We start from the raw sequence: 9853 nt of genomic DNA, 5'->3' as shown, positions 1-9853 counted from the left end.
AGACGAGGGTCTTAACCAGTCCATGACGCTGTCTCTTCCCGCAGCTGCCCAGTCGGCAACCGGCTGCTCCAGGGCCTCAGGGACAACGGGGCCTCTCTGGAGGTGACAGTGGCCTTCAACCTGTACCGCTTCTTGGCCAGCGATACGCTCTACCTGCACGGCCGAGTGACCCTGTGTGACAAGCAGGCGGGACGCCCGTGCCAACCGGTGAGCTGGCAGCCCCGGGAGCTCTCGAGCAGTCGCCGCAGCCTCGCCAGCCAGCCAGTTCCCGAGTGGCAGGCTAGGTAGCCCGACAGCCAGCCACGCGGTCGCCAAGGAAGCGGGACGAAGGCGGGGCCTGGAGGACTGCGGCGCTGGGGATTGGTCGATCTTTCCGGGGGCGGGACTTGTGGAAAGATCGGGCAGATTTTAATTAAATACCTATGGCTTGTGGACTGGGGAAGTCACTTGGGGGTGGGGCAGGAAGCGGGGCGATCTGGGTCTTGGGCAAAGTCCTGACCGGCTTCGCTACACTTAAGCTTGCGTCGCCCACAGACCTGTAGTCAGAAGAACCCGTCGGGAAGCAATCGAGCCTGGGAGAGCCGAGCGCGGGAGGACCTGGAGCGCAGCGACACGTGGATGGTTTTCGGGCCCATCCGAATAAGCGGTAACTGGATCATTGACTCCTCTTCTAGATCCGCCCATTGACCTGCTCTGAGACCCAGCCCTTCACCGAGCCCCGTCCTACACTCACGCTCTCACGTTCCTCCCTAAATGCGAGTGTCCTCCCCGAGCCCCTCTCTGTCTGCTCTAGAGAGGCCTCCCATCACTGCGTCGGGTTGTCACTCATTCGACTTCCAGTCTGAGCCGTGTCTGATTCTCTTCTCCCATTCTCACCTTTCCTATCACGCCAGATTATTCTTCTCCCAGGCTGGCCCTTGTGCTAGACTTTATTAAGGTAAATCTTCCTTGTTGGTCTAGAACAGCCTCTTCCTTTTTTCTATTCCATAACAGTCCTCCAAAGCTCCGACCCTCTCAGGAAAAGGCATCTTCTTAGTAAGCCCATTCTTGTTAGAGGCATCATATGCCATCATACCCTTCTGAGTCTTAGCTTTAGAAAGAGTCCTTTGCCCAATCTTGATGAAATGATGGAAGAGTGCTGGCTTTGTCCTATCAGGGTGGTGCCTTAAACTCAATTTTTCTTTCTGTGTGATTTCAGAGTCCAGTGCTTCCAGGAGCAGGAGCTCCACAGGTTGGTACAAAGGGATTGCTATGATGGCGTTCTGACGGTTACACGAGGGCCTGGGGTTGCACACTGGGGTCCTGACAGGTGCTGAGGCAGGAGGATTGCTTGAGCCCAGAAGTTTGAGGCTGCAGTGAACCATGCTGGAGCCACTGCACTCCAGCCTGGGCAACAGAGTGAGAAAGAAAAGAGAGAGAGAGAAAGAGAGAGAGGGAGGAAGGGAGGGAGGAAGGAAGAAAGAAAAAAAGCAACAGAGTGAGACTTTTCTCAAAAAATAAAACAATTTTTTAAAAGGAAAGAAAAAAATTCAAGACACAGGGTCGGTCAGGTAACAAAGACAAGTGAGGAACACTTAGTGGGGTCCACACTGAACTAGAGTGCCTTTCTTCCCATCCTCCCCACCCCCGATTTAACTGGCACACACAGTCCCAAGAAAGCTTTGTTGAAAGAATGAATTGATTACTAAATAACCCCCCAAAGTGGAGTATATAAGCCTAAAAAGTTTCCCAGGCTCTCAAAGCCCCCTAATTCTGTTTTATAATCGTTCTTTCTTTCCTACAGGAGACTGGATGGCCATTTTTCTCCTAATGGTGATGGGCTGGATGCTGGGATAAAAGCCTGCCCAGACATCTCCCCCAACCCTAGCCCTCAGCCTCTAGTTTACTTACCTGAGGCAAGGGTGGAGTGGAGGAAGATTTAGGGTGAACTAAGTAGTCTCTCCTCTTGTTAGGGACTGGAGAGGTTGGGGATGAAGATTGGACTGATGTCTGGTAAGGCATGAGGCTGCTGAGCATTGGGGCTGTGCTCCCTCATCTCACCTTCTCATCTCTGCAACTCTTTCCAGAGGGAGAATAGGCTGCTCAGTATAGCAGGAGGTATAGGGAGAAGGGTGGTAATGAGGATAAATCACTTTATTCTCTTTGAGTCTCAATTTCCCCATATGTAAAATGAAAGAGTTTGACCAGCTGATCTCTGCTTCAACATGGAGACTCTATGACTCTCATTCCAGTGAAAATTCTTGGACCTTGACCAGCTGGCTCTAAACCCTGTCCCCTTTTTTCTCCTGCAAAACGGGCAAGAACTATTCAATTTCAGAATGAGGGTAAATGTATCCATATAATATTATCCAAGGCTTCTCCTCTTGCTCCTTAATTATTTCTGACCTCATTAGCTCCCCTTTCCTAGTAGAAGATAGATATGGTGGCAGTGTTTGTGCTAATGTCATTTATTCGTTCAAAAAATAGGTTGACCTCTGTTATGTACCTGCTAACTGTGTTACGTCCAGGGGACTCAACAGTACACAAGACACAGAATTTGACCTTACAGAGAGGACAGCTGAGTACAAGGAGTAGGTAGTGTGGACCAGGAAGTAAGACAGGATTTATAAGTTGGCAGAGGTGGCACCTACCACCTAGATTTTGTGGTAGAGTTTCACAAAATCACAGGAAAGCCTTGTGCTTTTTTTGTTGTTTTGTTTTTGATATACTATTTTTTATTGCCATCCATGATAATTTTAGAAATATATTTACTGGGGAAAAATGTTGATACAAGCAACATAATAAAAGTTAAATTTAACAATTTTAACATTTCATTTAAAGGAACATTTTGTTGTCATTTAATGCTTTAATAGCTTCTGAAAAAAATTAAGTCAAATGATCAACCCATATTATTTTTTCATACACGTCAAGGTCACATATTTATTAAACCAGCATACAATTAATTACATTTCATTGTAAATTCATATTGACTTCATAGGTCTGAAATAAACTTTTTATTTTATTTATTTATTTATTTATTGAGTTGGAGTCTCTCTCCATTGCCCAGGCTGGAGTGCAGCATTGACCTGCTGGGCTCTGTTGATCCTTCCACCTCAGCCTTCCAAGTAATCAGAACTCCAGGCACACGCTACGACACCCAGCTAACTTTTGATTTATTGTAGAGACGATGTCTCACTAAGTTGCCCAGGCTGGTCTTGAACCCACGAGCTCAGGTTCTCCACTCGCCTTGGCCTCCCAAAGTGCTGGGATTACAGGCTGAGCCACTGAGCCTGGCTGAAATAGACTTTTAAAACAGCCCTACTAGTGAAAGCATTAGCCCTTGCCCTTATTTAAAATCCTGAAGAAGAGAGAAACTAGAAAAAAAATATAGAGTACTCCCCAAAAATGTATATACATTTTAAGAAAGGAAAAAACTGTATTAAAACTGTAATATATACCAATATGTTTGACTTCTGCAATTACAAGAGGTGCTCCAAGTGGTTACTATCAGTGTCCAGACACTTCTGATTACGGCTAACTATTGTAGGACTTGTTGCTGTGCAAGGTCTCCCAGATCTTCCCTTGTACACATCACACATGGTACCATACATCTCAAACTTACCACAAATGCGTGCAATTGTTAGGCCTGTTGGAGGTTCTGTTGCATACTCACACTTCCATTGTCATTGTACTTCCACAATGTTCTTGAATTTCAAATACCACTTCAAAATGGTCTTGTGCTCCTCACCATTTTTCTTGACTGTCCTGCCTGTCATATGGTGACACTAGCATTCATCTCATTAACACCATCTTTTGAGTGAACATCATACTACACATTGCTACCGAAATTCAATTCAACTTCAAAAAGTAATACACAGATAACATCACTTAAAATGTATATATATTTTTTTGGCACCTCACATATAAATCCCTAAGGATAAGCGCAAATATTGACTATGCTTAACTATGTCAAAAAAGAAAACAATTTAGTAAACAAGGAAGCTATTGATCTTAAACTAAATGAGTTGACCACATTAAAGAAGCTTCAGTGCTGTGTAACAACAGATGCTTATAAAATAATCCACCAGACAACACTTAAGTATATGAAATACTTTAAGTCGGGCAAGATGACTCACGCCTATAATCCCAGCACTTTGGGAGGATGACATAGGAGGATCGCTTGAGGCCAGGAGTTCAAAACTAGCCTGGGCAACATAGTGAGACCGCATTTCTACAAAACATAAATTAGGTGGGTGTGGGTGGTGACCAGTGCCTATAGTCCCAGCTATTTGGAGGATTGAGACAAGAGGACAGCTTGAGCCCAGGAGCTTGAGGCTACAGGAAGCTATGATTATACCACTGCACACCAGCCTGGGAAAGAGTGAGACCCTGTCTCTAAAATAAATAATAATAATAGTAATAATAATAAAATGTAATTAAAGATTTAAGAATATTTCACATCTAAAGTTTGGTTGTGACTATTCTCTGAAATTGGGGCCAAAAGTCTCTGTTAAAATATAAATGAGCAGACACAGTGGCATATTCTTGTAGTCCCCACTACTGAGAAAGCTGAGCCGGAGGATCACATGAGCCCAGGAGTTTGAGTCCAGCCTGGACAATACAGCAAGGCCCTTTCTCAAAAAACCCCCAAACATTCGTGTGTGTGTGTGTGTGTGTGTGAGAGAGAGAGAGAAAAGGCATTCACATTTGTAAATTTGTAGATTATGGAGTTACTTTTATTTATTTTTATTTTTATTTTTTGAGTTGGAGTCTCACTCGGTCGCCCAGACTGGAGTGCAGTGGCCACTCCCGGCCACCGCAGCCTCGACCTGCTGGGCTCCGGTGATCCTTCCGCCTCAGCCTTCCAAGTAGCCGGAATTACAGGCATGCGCTACCACGCTCGGCTGATTTTTTGATTTATTGTAGAGATGAGGTCTCACTGCCCAGGCGGATCTCGAACCCGCGGGCTCAGGCAATCCACTCACCTCAGCCTCCCAAAGGCGTGGGATTACAGACTGAGCCACCGAGCCTGGCTTATGGTGTTACTTTTAAACTATATATAGCCATGGAAGAAAACTGTACAAATGTACAGTTTGCTATTTCTTACTTTAAATCTCATCACTTCCACTATACTTCCAGTCAGGCTTCTCTTGTATTCAGCTCTTCACATCTTCCCCGTTCTTCTTAGTCTTCTACAGAGAAGTCCTGTTCCCTCTCTGCTCACAGATGCCTTTCACAAAAGAAACAGAAGCTATCAAGTGGCTTCTAATTTTCAACTTTTTTTGACTAATACTTTCAACTTTCTACCCACCAGTCCATAAAGTCATTCAGACACCCTGTCTTGACATTTTTTTTAGCCATCACATTGATATTAACAAAATTTTCTGGTCCTAATTTCATATCATACCCAGGTTCATTATCCATTAAGTCTGCTATTTTATGCCTATTTTCTTACCTGAAACTATTAAAAGAGAGAGCAAGGGCTTGAACTTTGAAGTACATCCCTAAGGTCCCTCTACAGAAACCGACTCAGTAATGAACTCTTTTTATGTTTGGTTCTTCGAAGCTAAGAAATGCAACTTTTTTTTCTGTACAACTTTTTAATGCCCCTCCCTCCCGAATCGGGTTTCTAGACACCTGGGATTTTATGTATTCTTTTCCTTTGGCTGATGGCTTTGTTCCTCCTTTAAAATAACTTCCCAGTCTGACTCTTCAAGTACATATTAATGCACATGCGTTTGACAGCTCCTTTTCCTGGGGACCAAGTTTGGGTAGGGAAGAGGACTGACCCCTTACCCTTCAATCTGAGCCTTGGTCACAGACTAATCACTGACTCCAACCCAGTCCAAGCCCGAACTCCGACTAGTCAGTGTCCCAAGACACACCTTAACTCCTGCTTCAGGTGAGAGGACTGACAGATGGGTGGCGGGATGGGATGGGGGTGAGGCAGGTTGTGTGGGATTCTCATGCGCCCTGACCTCCAGCTTCCCGATCCGTATAGGCTCAGCACTCCACTCCAGGTCTAGGTGAGCAGGGCTCCGCCTACAGGCAAGACTGGACACCGCGCTGAGAAGACTCCAAGTAGCGGCGGGGTCATGCGCAGAGAGATCCGAGCGGCTCTGCGCCGAGGGTAGCGTGCAAGGGCGGGACAATGGCTCGGCTCGACTTCCAATTGGTCAGAGTTGGAAAGACAGGGGCGGGACGCCAGTGCGGCTCGACTCCCGATTGGCCAGAGGCGGGCAGAAAAGGGCGGGGCCTGAGGGCGCGCTCGCTGAGGCGCGCGGCCTGGCGGGTGTGTAACGGCCGTTAGGAGAGCTGAGGGGCTGAACCACCGCCCACCGCAGACGTGGTGGCCTCAGTCGGTGTCCCCGAGTGAGGTATTTCGCCGCCCGCTTTCAGGCCCGCGTAAGTTTTCCTCCCTCGGGGACCCTCGTCGGAGTGACAGACCTTGTCCTTGTTTCCGTAGCCCCGGCGAAGTCTCGGACACGCGCGACCTACCTTGGTTGGGGGGAGGAATGCCGGGGGGAGAGCGAAGCGCATGCGCAGAGCGACTAAGCGGTAACTCCCCGAGTCTCTCACCTCCCCTGCTTGCTGAGATAATGCCGCCTACACACGCCCGGTCGTGTCCCACTCTCCCTCCTTCTCTCGTTGCTTTGCTTTCTCCTCTGTCATTCACTCCACGTCAGTTGTTTGGCCTGTGTGCCAGGCCCTCTGCCAGTAGCCAGGGACACAGCGGACAGCACGTTTCTTGCCCTCGTGGAGCGCACAGTCCCCAGAGAAGAGTAGACCTTAAGCGGGTCATTTACTCAGCACTCAGTAAGTGTAGGGTGGAGACATTTTACAAAGCCCAAATCCGAAGGCACTGATCTAATCGGAAGGGTCACGGAGCGCTCCCTGAGAAAGGGAAGTTTTAGCTGAGATTTGAAGGATGTATGGAGAATTAGGTCGGGGGACAGAAGCACCTGGGAGGGCCTTAGATCAGTGTGTCCTGCCAGGACGATTTTGCTTCTCAGGGGACATTTAATGATGTCTAAGATTAAGACACTTTTGATAGTCACAGCTCAGGGTGCTGCTACTGGCATCAAGTGTGAAGAAGCCAGGGAGCTGCTGTACAACCTGCGGTGTGCAAGACAGCCCCCCACAACAAAAAATCATTTCACCCAAAACGTCAGTAGTGCCGAAGTTGAGGAACTCTGCTGTAGCCAAACAGAGCTGGTGGTTTGATTGAACTGAAAGTTTAGTGTGTTCAAGTTTATCTGTTCCACAAAGTTTATTTGGCACTTACTTTACCCCCTGTAAACCAGGGGGATCAGAGCTATGTCTTTTTTCCGAAATAGTTTTTACTCTGTTGCCTAGGCTGGAGTGCAGTGATGCGATCACAACTTACTTCACTGCAGCCCAAAACTCCTAGGTTCAAGAGATCCTGCCTCAGCTTCCTGAGTAGCTGAGACTACAGGTGTGGGCCACCACCCACATCCAGCTAATTTGTTCTTTATTTTTTTGTAGTGACGTGGTCTCACTTTGTTGCCTAGGCTGGTCTCGAAGCCCAGACCTCATGCTCTCCTCCTGCCTCAGCCTCCCAAAGTGCTGAGATTACAAGCATGAGCCACCGCTTGTGGCTGGTTTGTCTTTGACACCAGCATATTTCCAGCACATAACACAGAGCCAGGCAGATGGTAGGCACTCAGTAATATTTGGTTAATGAATTGAATACTGTGTGCTAGGTAAGGGGAAGTATTGATACAAGAATGATTAAGATAGCCAGGCTTCATTACTTGCTCTTAGGCCTTGTCTGATGGTTTTGTGTGTCTCAGGACTTGCTTTTTGTCAAGGATTTGGCTTCTCTTTTACAAGGTCTGGTTTAATGAATGACCAGGTCATGAAAATAGTGTGATGGTGTGAGAGTCTTAATATGTCTGTGTCAGCTGTCTGTGTATCTCCTTCAGATCCTCTCCTGTGTTATTGTTGTTGAGTTGGAGTCTCACTCTTTCGCCCAGGCTGGAGTGCAGTGGCACGCTCATGGCCACTGCAGCCTTGGCCTGCTGGGCTCAGGTGACCCTTCTGCCTCAGCCTTCCAAGTAAGCTGGAACTATAGGCATACATCACCATGCCCGGCTAATTTTTTTTATTTTTTGTAGTGATGAGGTCTCGCCAAGATGCCCAGACTAGTCTCGAACCTGTGGGCTCAGGCAGTCCTCTCACCTTGGGCTCCCAAAGTGCTGGGATTATAGGCATGAGCCTCCTCACCCAGCCCTCTCCTGTCTTGATGTGCTCTCAGCAGCTGCCAAGTGTGATATTCCACACTTTAAAATTGTAATTCTTCAAGGGGAAAAATACTTATAACAGTCAAAATCTAATTCTTGGGTGACAACTTGGGAAATAGAGTCTGGGTGGTGACCAAGGGCAAAGTGAAGAAGTTATGAGCTGTCCCCGCTCCTAAAGGACGTGAGACTTGCAGCTCTAATTGTCTGAGGCAGAAACTCAACTTGTGGTGCCCTCCTTGGTTTCTCTTTTTGTGTTTTGTCACACAGAAAGAATGCTGCCTAGACTCCTATGGCAGTAGAATACAGTCCTCACTTTGAAGCCTCTCCCTAGTTGTGTTTCCTTCACTACTCTAAACCTTTATCTTCTCATCTATAAAATAAGGAGAGTAGTAACTGCCTCACAGAGTTGATTTGAGCATTAAACATGAGACATGATACCTAAAAAGTTTTTAGCACAATGCTTGACAGGTAGTAAGTGTTGAATACATGTTAAATTTGTTGAATGAATGAATATTTCTGCAGTTTAAAGGGCTTTGAAGTTAGAAACCAACCATGTTGGGTGTTTTTTGTTTTGTTTTACTGTCTGTACCTGTCCACTCCTTTTTCTTGGCTATGGAATTGGTTATTTATGTTCCTTCTTGTGAATTCATTTCTCTCACTTTTATCCCAGGAAATGTCTGTCTCCTTCAGTGGTCCTAAAAATGTCTGCCAGTAGCTCATCTCATTCTGAACTTAGTAGGAAAAAGTCAAGAATGATTTATTCTATATTGTTTTACTCCTTATAGGAATTATTTAAAATTGTGATATAATGCACATACCATAGATAATTTTATATGTGTTCAATTTAGTGCTTTTTAGTATATTCATAAGGTTGTGCAGCCATCATCACTATGAAATCTCTGAACATTTTGATCACCCTGACAAGAAACCTCATATCCATTTAGCAGTCATTCCCTGTCCCCTACCGTCCCTCTTTTCAGCGCCTTGCAATCACTAACCTGTGTCTCCTTGGATTTGCCTATTCTGACATTTCGTATAAATGGGATCAAACCTTTTGTGTTGTCTTCATTCACTTAGCATAATGTTGTCAGTGTTCATCCATGTTGTAGCATGTATCAGTACTTCATCCTTTCATTGCTGAATAATATTACATTGTGTGGATATTTTATTTATCCACTTTGTTTATCCATTCATCAGCTGATGGACATTTGGATTCTTTCCACTTTTTGGCTGTTGTAAATAATGCTGCTATGAATATTTGTGTTCAAGGCTTTGTGTAAACATGTGTTTTCATTTTTCTTGGATATATACCTAAGAGTAGAATTGCTGAGTCATAAGGTAATTGTGTTTAACTTGGAGTTCTTTTTTTACCCTGTTTTCAACTCATCTGAATTTGGAAACATCTCAGAATCTAATGGCCCAGCCATTGTGTTATCCTTTAAAGAAAAGGAAGAAAAAAAGGATTTTTATATTTACAAGAAAGTAAGTCACTGGTTGGTAGAGAGTGTAATCCTTTTGTGGCATCATTAATGTATTGAATGATGCTAGCCATTTTTTTTTTTTTTGAGTTGGAGTCTCACTCTGTCACCCAGACTGGAGTGCAGTGGCTG

At 45.5% G+C, this 9853-nt stretch overlaps 1 protein-coding gene across 3 annotated transcripts in view; it reads left to right on the top strand.

The window, feature by feature from the left end:
- The first annotated feature begins 6226 nt into the window (after nucleotides 1-6226).
- Nucleotides 6227-9853, top strand: part of CEP85 (centrosomal protein 85) — a 32434-nt gene continuing 28807 nt past the window's right edge. For all 3 annotated transcript variants that reach the window (XM_008073055.2, XM_021706465.1, XM_008073053.2), the window contains exon 1: nucleotides 6227-6384. The gene's annotated coding sequence lies outside the window, so the exon portion shown is untranslated. The remainder of the gene's footprint in view (nucleotides 6385-9853) is intronic.

This window comes from Carlito syrichta, unplaced genomic scaffold (genome assembly GCF_000164805.1).
Source record: "Carlito syrichta isolate Samal-C Ts95f unplaced genomic scaffold, Tarsius_syrichta-2.0.1 Scaffold315614, whole genome shotgun sequence".
Taxonomy (NCBI): domain Eukaryota; kingdom Metazoa; phylum Chordata; class Mammalia; order Primates; family Tarsiidae; genus Carlito; species Carlito syrichta.
Note: the sequence above shows the minus strand (reverse complement) of the source record. Positions and strands in the feature narration are given on the sequence as shown.